Source organism: Protopterus annectens, chromosome 8.part0, assembly GCF_019279795.1.
Source record: "Protopterus annectens isolate FY-2018-M chromosome 8.part0, PAN1.0, whole genome shotgun sequence".
Classification (NCBI taxonomy): domain Eukaryota; kingdom Metazoa; phylum Chordata; order Ceratodontiformes; family Protopteridae; genus Protopterus; species Protopterus annectens.
The window spans coordinates 135,381,474-135,390,160 of record NC_056741.1 but is presented as its reverse complement, the minus strand read 5'-3'; positions in this window follow the sequence as shown (position 1 = coordinate 135,390,160).

The following is an 8,687-nucleotide window of genomic DNA, read 5'->3' as shown; positions in this document are numbered from 1 at the left end:
GACAGGTCGAGAATTGGTCTCCAACTTTTTCCTTTCTTGGAACTAGGAATAGTCTGGAGTAGAACCCTTTCCTTGCTCTGCTGTTGGTACTTTTCCACAGCTCTCATGTTTGCTAACTCCATTATCTGTTGTAGAGCTTCTGCTTTTTGATTTGGAGGTAGATTTGGCATTCCTCTTTTGACTGGTAAAGTGTGGAAGTGGAATCGGTAACCTTGATATATGGTTTGTAAAATCCACTTGTCTTTTGTTATGTGGTGCCAGTTCTTTGAAAATAAGGTTAACTTCCCGCCTAGAGGAGCTGCTATTTGTTCCCTGGTAGGCGGATTTAGGATTAAGTCACTGTGGCTGTGCTGTTGTAGTGGCAGTGGTTGTGTCTGAGCCTCTGTTGTTACCTTGCCACTGTCGTCCTCTGTAGGCACCACCTCTAGATTGGTTTCTGCCTCTGGAACGTCTATTCCTGCCCCTTTGAAATCTTGTGGAGTCAGGAAAGGACCAATTTTGGCAGGCCAGTTCCTGCTAAACCTTGGGGTTGAACCTGCAGGAAATCTTTAACCGTTTGAACTAATTTTGCTTTTTCTTCCATTTTCTTTATAACCTGCTGTGCAGGTGTACCAAACAAACTTGTCTTATCCATAGGAGCATCTAGCAACTTAGCTTTAACATGATCCGGTAGAGGTTGCTCCTTTAGCCATGCATGTCTTCTTATCACTGTGCCAGTCATGGCTGATCTAAATGAAGCCTCCAGTGCATCATAGCCACATTTTAAGGAATGGTTACTAACCTGTTGTATGTTATTTACCATCTCTAATACATATTTCTTGTCAAGAGATTCATCAGTGGTTAGCTTTTTAGTTAACTGATCAAGCATAAACTCTTGGTATTGTATCATGTGAAATTGACAGTTTAAAGCTCTAGCTGAGAGAGTAGCTGAAGTGTAAACCTTTTTACCCCATCTGTCTAATGACCTTGCTTCCCTTTCAGAAGGAATAGGGTTTTTAGCTATGGTCGAGGCTACTGCCTTGGGACCCTGGGATATAGATTCGGGGTCTGCAAGAGGGGCCTTGTAAAGGTGGTGATGAGTATCTGGCACCCTGTAAAATCTGTCTGGTTTGGCAGGGGCTGGGGGCAAAGAATCTGGAGCAGAGCAGACATCATTGAAAGCATCATCTACCACAGAGAGAACTGGAGGTATAGCTAAGGGCCTGTGCTGTGGAAGGCGTAGAAAGGTTCTAAGTCTTTTTCTGGAATCTGAAAAATCTTGTTGCTGCCATTGGAAATGCTCTCGCATGGCATGTAAGGTTTCAAAGGAGAATTCTTCTGGAGGAGAAGCAGCTGGAATAGATTCTTCAGCATCAGAATCTTCAAAATTGGAGAAAGGGGCCTCTGGCTGGTCAGTTATGTCTGATTCATCAGCTGAATCATCAGAGGACACTGGCTCAGGGGGCTCAGCCCTAGGTCTCTTCTCAGGGGGCTGAGAGGCCCTGTCTGGGTGAGATTGAGATCCTCTAATTAATGTAATTAAATCTTCTGCCAAAGTAAGCATTTGATTACTAGAAGAGGGCCTGGTACAGGGGGGTTTAACAGGCACTTTTTTAGAAGTCTTGGCTGCTTTAGCCCTGGCGAAGGCCTTAATGGACATGGCTGCTGGAGGCCTAGCAGCACCACGTGCTGGGGTAGAGACATCCAAGGGAATGGTGTCTGATAAATCATTGGCAGCCGCCGTAGAGGATAAAACTTCTGAGGTTGGTTGAAGAGTAGTAGCAGGGGCCTCAGCTGTAGAGATAGATTCAGCTGTACTTTGATCAATTTTCTCGGTTTCGGCCGAAACCGAGACACATGTCATGATTTGTTTAAGCATGGTTTCGGCCGAAACCGCGGACCGCGAGTGTCGGTCTTTATCTTTGCGTTTTTTGGCAGAAAGTGTAGTCGGATGATCCGACGACATAATGTACGCAAAATCAGAACCGAAAAACTGTTCTGCAAACTCCGACCGACGCCTAAGCGTTCGTCGGTTGAAGGAAGCACAGGCCGAGCAGGCTGCTACGTCGTGGGCTGGGCCTAAACAAGGCAGACAGTAAGAGTGGAAATCTTTATGAGGTATTTGTTTCCCACAGGTTAAACAATTATTAACTTTTTCTGACATCGGCTGAGGCAAGAAAGAGTCCCCAATGGGGTACTTAGCTTTAGAAGTCTTCGAAGTAGTATTCGGTAGAAATAATCTCTGGATCCGACCGACCGGCACTTGCGAACAGCTTCTGCTTGAGCGCCACGGCAAGAAAGACTGAGGAAAATGGCGCGGCTGATGCTTTTATACCCGAAGACCAACAGAGATGACGTCGGGTGAAGTGCGACATCAGCCGAAGCCGGACCCGGACTTTGGAATCCGGCCGACTGAAGGGCTGCCTGACGACAGGACAACCCAGCTGTTATGACTGCAGATGCATCCATGAAGGACATCAGAAAGGCAGTGGAATGCAACATTAAGCAGGTAAGTAATAAACAGAATATAGGAGTCTAGCACCAACACTGAAATATAAACAGCTAGAAAAATAATGAAGCACAAATCCTAGAGCAGAATTCACAGAATTGCCAGTACTGCAATCCCACCACAGCCTAAGGCACCAAATTATGCAGAAATTTACCAGTAACACTGTTTATGGAAAAATGCTGCAATAAATGATCAAATGCGACTCAAATCTGGCAGTAGTCCACAGCTCTGCCACAACTGTGAATGAAACTAGATATTTAAGACCCAGACAATGGTCAAAATGTTTATACTGAATACATTTAAGGTCATAGGTTCATAGGTGTTTACTAGGCTAATGATCACAAGAGTATTTTTTAATGTAGTCATGCATCCTAAATCTCTGACAAGTTCTGATATCCTTGATAAGTATAAACAGGGGTTTGGGAGAGGAAACATTTGCAAGCAGGGGCCTGGGAGATGAACCATTTACAAGCTGCCCATGTCCATTACATACATAGGTGCCAAACCAGGGATGAATTTCCTGTTCCCCATCCAGTTGTCCATGTTGTGCTTGAATTAGGTTAGGGAGGAACTCTGCTTCACTTGGATGGGGAGCATATTCCATAGATGGGGTAGTCTCTGGGATACATGCCTACCTCTCCAGCAGGTGCTATTTATATCACAGGCAAGGTTTAAGTTTTTAGAATGGGTAATTCTGGTACTGTTTGTTTTGTGGATATGGTCATTTCAAATGACACATAACCATCATTTTCTATTAGTTTAGTGAACACTTCTACCAGTATGCATAACACCATGAGTTAATACACACATATGATAGTTCACTTCACTTATTCCCCTTAAAAACCTTATATTGTGCATTTCTAGCCTTTAACTTATTACAGTATAAATTCCAGATACATTACGGTTCAGAAAAAAGGAGTACGTTCATACATTAACATCAATGGCATTATCATTTATCATGTATTTCCCCTGACTCTACTTCTCGTCTCCTCGTCATAACTATTGACCATAACCTCAGCTTCGATGTCCATGTTAACAATACTATAAAAACCATCAATAAAAAACTAGGCTCCCTGTATAGAATAAAACCCTTCCTTACCCCACTAGCTAGGAAATCTATTGCCCAGACTCAGCTTACTTCTACCCTGTTCTATGCATCTGCCATTTATACCAATCTATCTAAGCTTAATCTTTCCAAACTGGAAACTAGCTATAATAATATTACTAGATTTGCCACTGGCTCCCCTTATAGAACCCACCACTGTCTCAACCTTCAACAACTCAGTTGGTTAGAACTACAAAACCAACTACAATACAATCAACTGCTGATTGCACAAAAAATTCTGCACCACCCCACCAACACTCCTATCCTCTCTAATCTGATCTCCCCATACAAAATTCTTACAACACTATGCTAAGCTAATAAGTTACACATTGCCAACAATATATCTAATAACAAAGCAGGAAATTCACTCTTTTCCAATGTTGTTGGTAGAATCTGGAATAAGCTTCCAAATACACTCACTTCCCTCTCATCTACACAACTCTTTAAGAAACACCTCAGACATAACCTTAAAAGGCAATGGCTTTGTCTCTGCTCAAAGCCTGATTGAAAAATACTTTTCACTTTTTCTCTTCCCCTCCTCTCATGCTTTATAACAAATACCCCACCTTGACAGTCATTGACTATCAACTACTAACTCCTTCTTACCTGCATTATTGTCCTTCCTAGTCTCTATTTTTCTTTCTCTTACTTAGTGTTTTTTTTATTTTTTCTCTCAAATGAATGTTGATGCGTAATTACTATGTTTAACTGTTGCCTGATTGTATTTGTAACCCCTCTATTGAATTAAGACATGTTTATCTCCAAAATCTACTCTGTCTCTGTACAGTATTCACAAAATTTACTTTCTTTACAAGTTTTTAATGCCTTAATGTATTTGTGCGTGGAGCTTTTCTCCCCGGGCCTCTGCTGAAAATGGATATGTATCCAGCTAGACTAGCCCGGTCTACAAATATAAAATAAAATAAATAAAATAAATCAGCAGTCACTGTTAAAACCCACCACCTCACATTTAAAGTACTACTGCATACTTTACATTGGAGCACCCACTTAAATACAAGACATTTATTATACACATATTACTAACAAAGAAAAAATATTCTTTCTGTAACAATTTAATTTCCTACTTTATTCTTCTGAAGATTAAAGCAAAACTGGAATTATACTCTGAAATCCTCACACCAGTTGAACAGGGCAACCACTTCTGATCTTTTCTTTCTTTTTTTCCACTTCACGCAGAATCATAGTCCTTATGTACAAATTGCACTTTACAGACATGACAGTTGACAGTTCATCCATTTATTCCTACTTTCTTCTTCATCATCTCAATGACCCAACACTGGTCTCTGGTATATGTCCAATGTACTCCTGTATTTTCTTTTTCTTTTCATAGTCATGTCCTGAGCACTTCCTGTTGCTCATTTTCATTTAATAAATTGGAAAATATTTTATTTGCAAGTACTTTTAATGGGCTGTGCCATTATCAGAGGAATAGAAACAGAACCCCCTTTAACTTGCTTGCTCACGTTTTCCTTCTTTTCTTGTTCTACATTCAAAAAAATCTTTGCTCCATATAAAAAAAATATTCTTAAGACAACTGGATATAGCAACTTGAATCTCATATCTGCTTGAGTTCTGGGGGAATAATCCAAACCAACTCCATGCACTTCCTAGACATACTTTGAGTTACAGAATTACTTAATGCACAGAGTAAGTGAGGACAGAGAGGAAGCAGAATGCCACCTATCAGTGTCTAGATCTTTCAGAAGCCTAGTGATGAAGTTGGCACATGGTCAAGTACTATGAGAAGAGTAGGAATGGACAAGACCAATGCATGGATCCTAGCAAGATTTTATTGGCAGATCTTCTTAATGGATGAAGCTAAAGAGAAGACATCTTTTCAAAACCAGAGGACTTATTCCACTATAATGTCCTTCTTTCAAGGCTACATGGCACCCTTACAACCATTCAGTGACTTATAGGTACAGTCTTAAAACACTGGGTCAGGTATACTGTCACTTACCTAGATGATGTATGCACTCAGATGATTAGGACTCCTATTTAACTATGATACAGGCTGTACTAGGCTTCCTTAGACACGCCAGGTTAACTGTCAATGTCTCTAATAGCAGGTTAAGGATGACAGAGGTAAAATATTTAAGTTATGTGATTGGCAAGGGGCTTATTATGCCCCAGACAGAAAAGAAAACAGAAACTGTGCGAAGCTGGTCTATTCCTGGTATCAATAATCAAGTAAGGGCGTTCTTGTGGTTATCTGGGCTCTATAAAAAAACTGTACCTGATTTTGCATCAATAACTTGCCCTCATACCGATATGTCCAATGAGAAGATGCCCCTTAAAGTTAAGTAAACACTACTAGCAGACAATGTTTTTAATCAACTGAAGAGAATACTTTGTTCAGAGCCTTATTAGCCTCTCCAGATTTTGGCATGCTTTTCTACCATATACTGATGCATTAGAGGCTGCCTAGGGGCAATTTTACCACCGACCTTTAATTGGGAAGAGCATCCCATATGTTTTCGAAATGAAACCTGAGTAAAGAAGAAAATGATAGTTATGAACTTACCATAATTCTAGATCCTTTCGTCCACATCCACCTAATGCAACCGATGGGTCTTCAGGCCCTTTGGAGCCTCAAGCTCCTTTAATTTTTCCTCTCCCACAATGCACCTGCTAATAAAGCTATCTGAGATTAAATTTGCTTCCAATAACTATTGTGGCCTTATGATAAAGTAGAGAAGAACAGCAGTAAGTCCCTTAGTTCCTTCAGAAATGACAATTTGGAAAGGGGTTGGAAGGAGGGATGTCATATCAGGTAGACATGGATGAAAGGATGCAGCATTATTTACCGTACACTATTAATCCTGTCCATCTGATCTGACCCAACTGATGAGTCAGAGTCCCTGACTACAACATACCCAGGTGGTATCATGACAGGAGACCCTTGAGGGCAAAAGAAAGACCTCAAAATATGCATTTTGCAATGTTTGGCAAAAGTAAGCAACACAGACCAGGTAGCAGCAGTAGAGAGTTCTTCAACTGACACATTTTAAAGAAGGCTGTAGAAATGCAACTCTTGCAAGTTTCACAGGTCATACTTTATCATTCCACACCATTTTCTTATGTACTTATATCAGTCAGGGATAGTATAGTTTGTCCGAATGGGTCCTTTTAATACTAGTTTGCATGTCAGGTAAGCAGGTTTCATACTGTATAGTTTGTCCGAATGTGTCCATTTAATACTAGTTTCATGTCAGGTAAGCATATTTCATGCTGTACATTTTTTGTTTCGAATGGATTAGGCCTCCACATGAATATTTTCTTTACTTTTGTAAAATAATTAACCTATTGGTTTATGTCTCTTAGCGATTTCTCCTGAATGTGATTGAATGCAAACTGGCTACATGGACAGATGAACTGCAAACTGGCTAAGGTTGCTGACCCACAGGGTCAGGGAAAGCTGGAGCAGCTGGAGACTAGTCAACAGGGCTCAGTGTCAGGAGTCCACAAGTCCAGATCTACTTCTTCTGGTCTACTGGCAAACATTGTCAAGCAAGGAGAGGAGGGTTATGGCTGACAGTGTTATCACTGAGTTTGCAGATTTCTGACAAACAATCTGGGCATGATATCCTCCTCCAGGACCTTACACTCAGATGAGACTAGGCCAGACGCCATAGTTGCCTGAAGTTAGCTGGCCAAATCCTCCTCAAGTACGCCACAAAATGCATGAAGGCCCCCCCCTGGCTACCATATATAGGTGCAGCTCCCACCACTCCATGTGAAAAAGTCATCAGAGATCTGGGGACCCAGGTTGACAGTAATCCACTGGACACACAAATGTTGTTCAAGCAGTTAGAAAACCTTCTATATCACCCACCTATATCACCTTGATGATCATCTAGATCATGGAAAGGTTCACATCCCCTCATAGTCCCCTGTACGTCTCCTTTATTAGACCTATGATTGACCCCAATAGCCCAATGCCTGACCAGACATATGCTCTGAGACACCGCTTGAAAGGCCCCAAAGTGACCAAAAAGGACAAAGGGTCTCAAAAATATGTCTTATATGCCCAAAGGAACTCAGCTCTTCCAGCTCTTGTCTCATACCTCACCAGAGGCTAGAGGTGCCTGACATATGACACATATCAGAGAATCAAATAACTTCACCTGAAAAAATATTCATCCTCAAAAAATTTAGATCCCTGAACCACAAAAGATTTAAACCTTGACACCGGTTATACGGTTATAAGGGGAAGGTGTGGGAGGATCAGATTCATCACCCAGATGCGTGGAACAAAAATCCGGTGAGGCAGAGGCAGAGGAGAGGCTTCTCTCTCTCTGGAGAATCAAAAGAGGTGGATGAGATGAGGGATGGGGATTGCCCCAGGATTACACTTCAGCCACTGCTTTGACAGAGGCACAGCAAAATGATAGAGCATAGTTTTATTCAAACTAAAAGGGATTGGAGCTAACCATGGGCTAGGGCTTATATAAATGCTTGGGCAGCTAGCCTAGTATGAACCTATGAACCTATGAACCTATGAACCTATATTTAGCAGTCAATCTTTAGTGGCCTAACTACCAGACAATGTGTCAAAACAGAATTTTTTTGCAAGTTGCCTGGTTCTTCTTACTACTGATATAGAGGCAAGTACTGTTATTCCACATTTCAGTAGAGTTTTAACCTTCCTGCCGTCATTTGCTAACCACTTTTTTCATCCACGGTAAAACATACCAGCAGATCATCTGACAAGTTCTGTACTCAAGGGGAAAAAATAACATAATGCTACTGTGAACTGCAATATTAAATCACTTTTCCTTTTCTCTTAAATTAATGTGATGTTTGGAAAGCTGGTGAGAGAAAATGTCAAGTTCATATTTAATAGTGTGGAAAAGGTAAATCTATGATAGGCATGCTTATGCTGATGTTGTTTTAATGTTGGTAATAAGAACATCATGAATCATTCTCTGTTTTTTTTTCACTGACGTTCAAGTTTTGTCATATCATTCTTTGAAAAACTCATGTATGGCTCTTTTTAAATTATTCAATTTAATATCTAGTATTTATTTTTGAATTAAAGGTCGCTGGCATTATTTCTGCTTCTCCATTGCT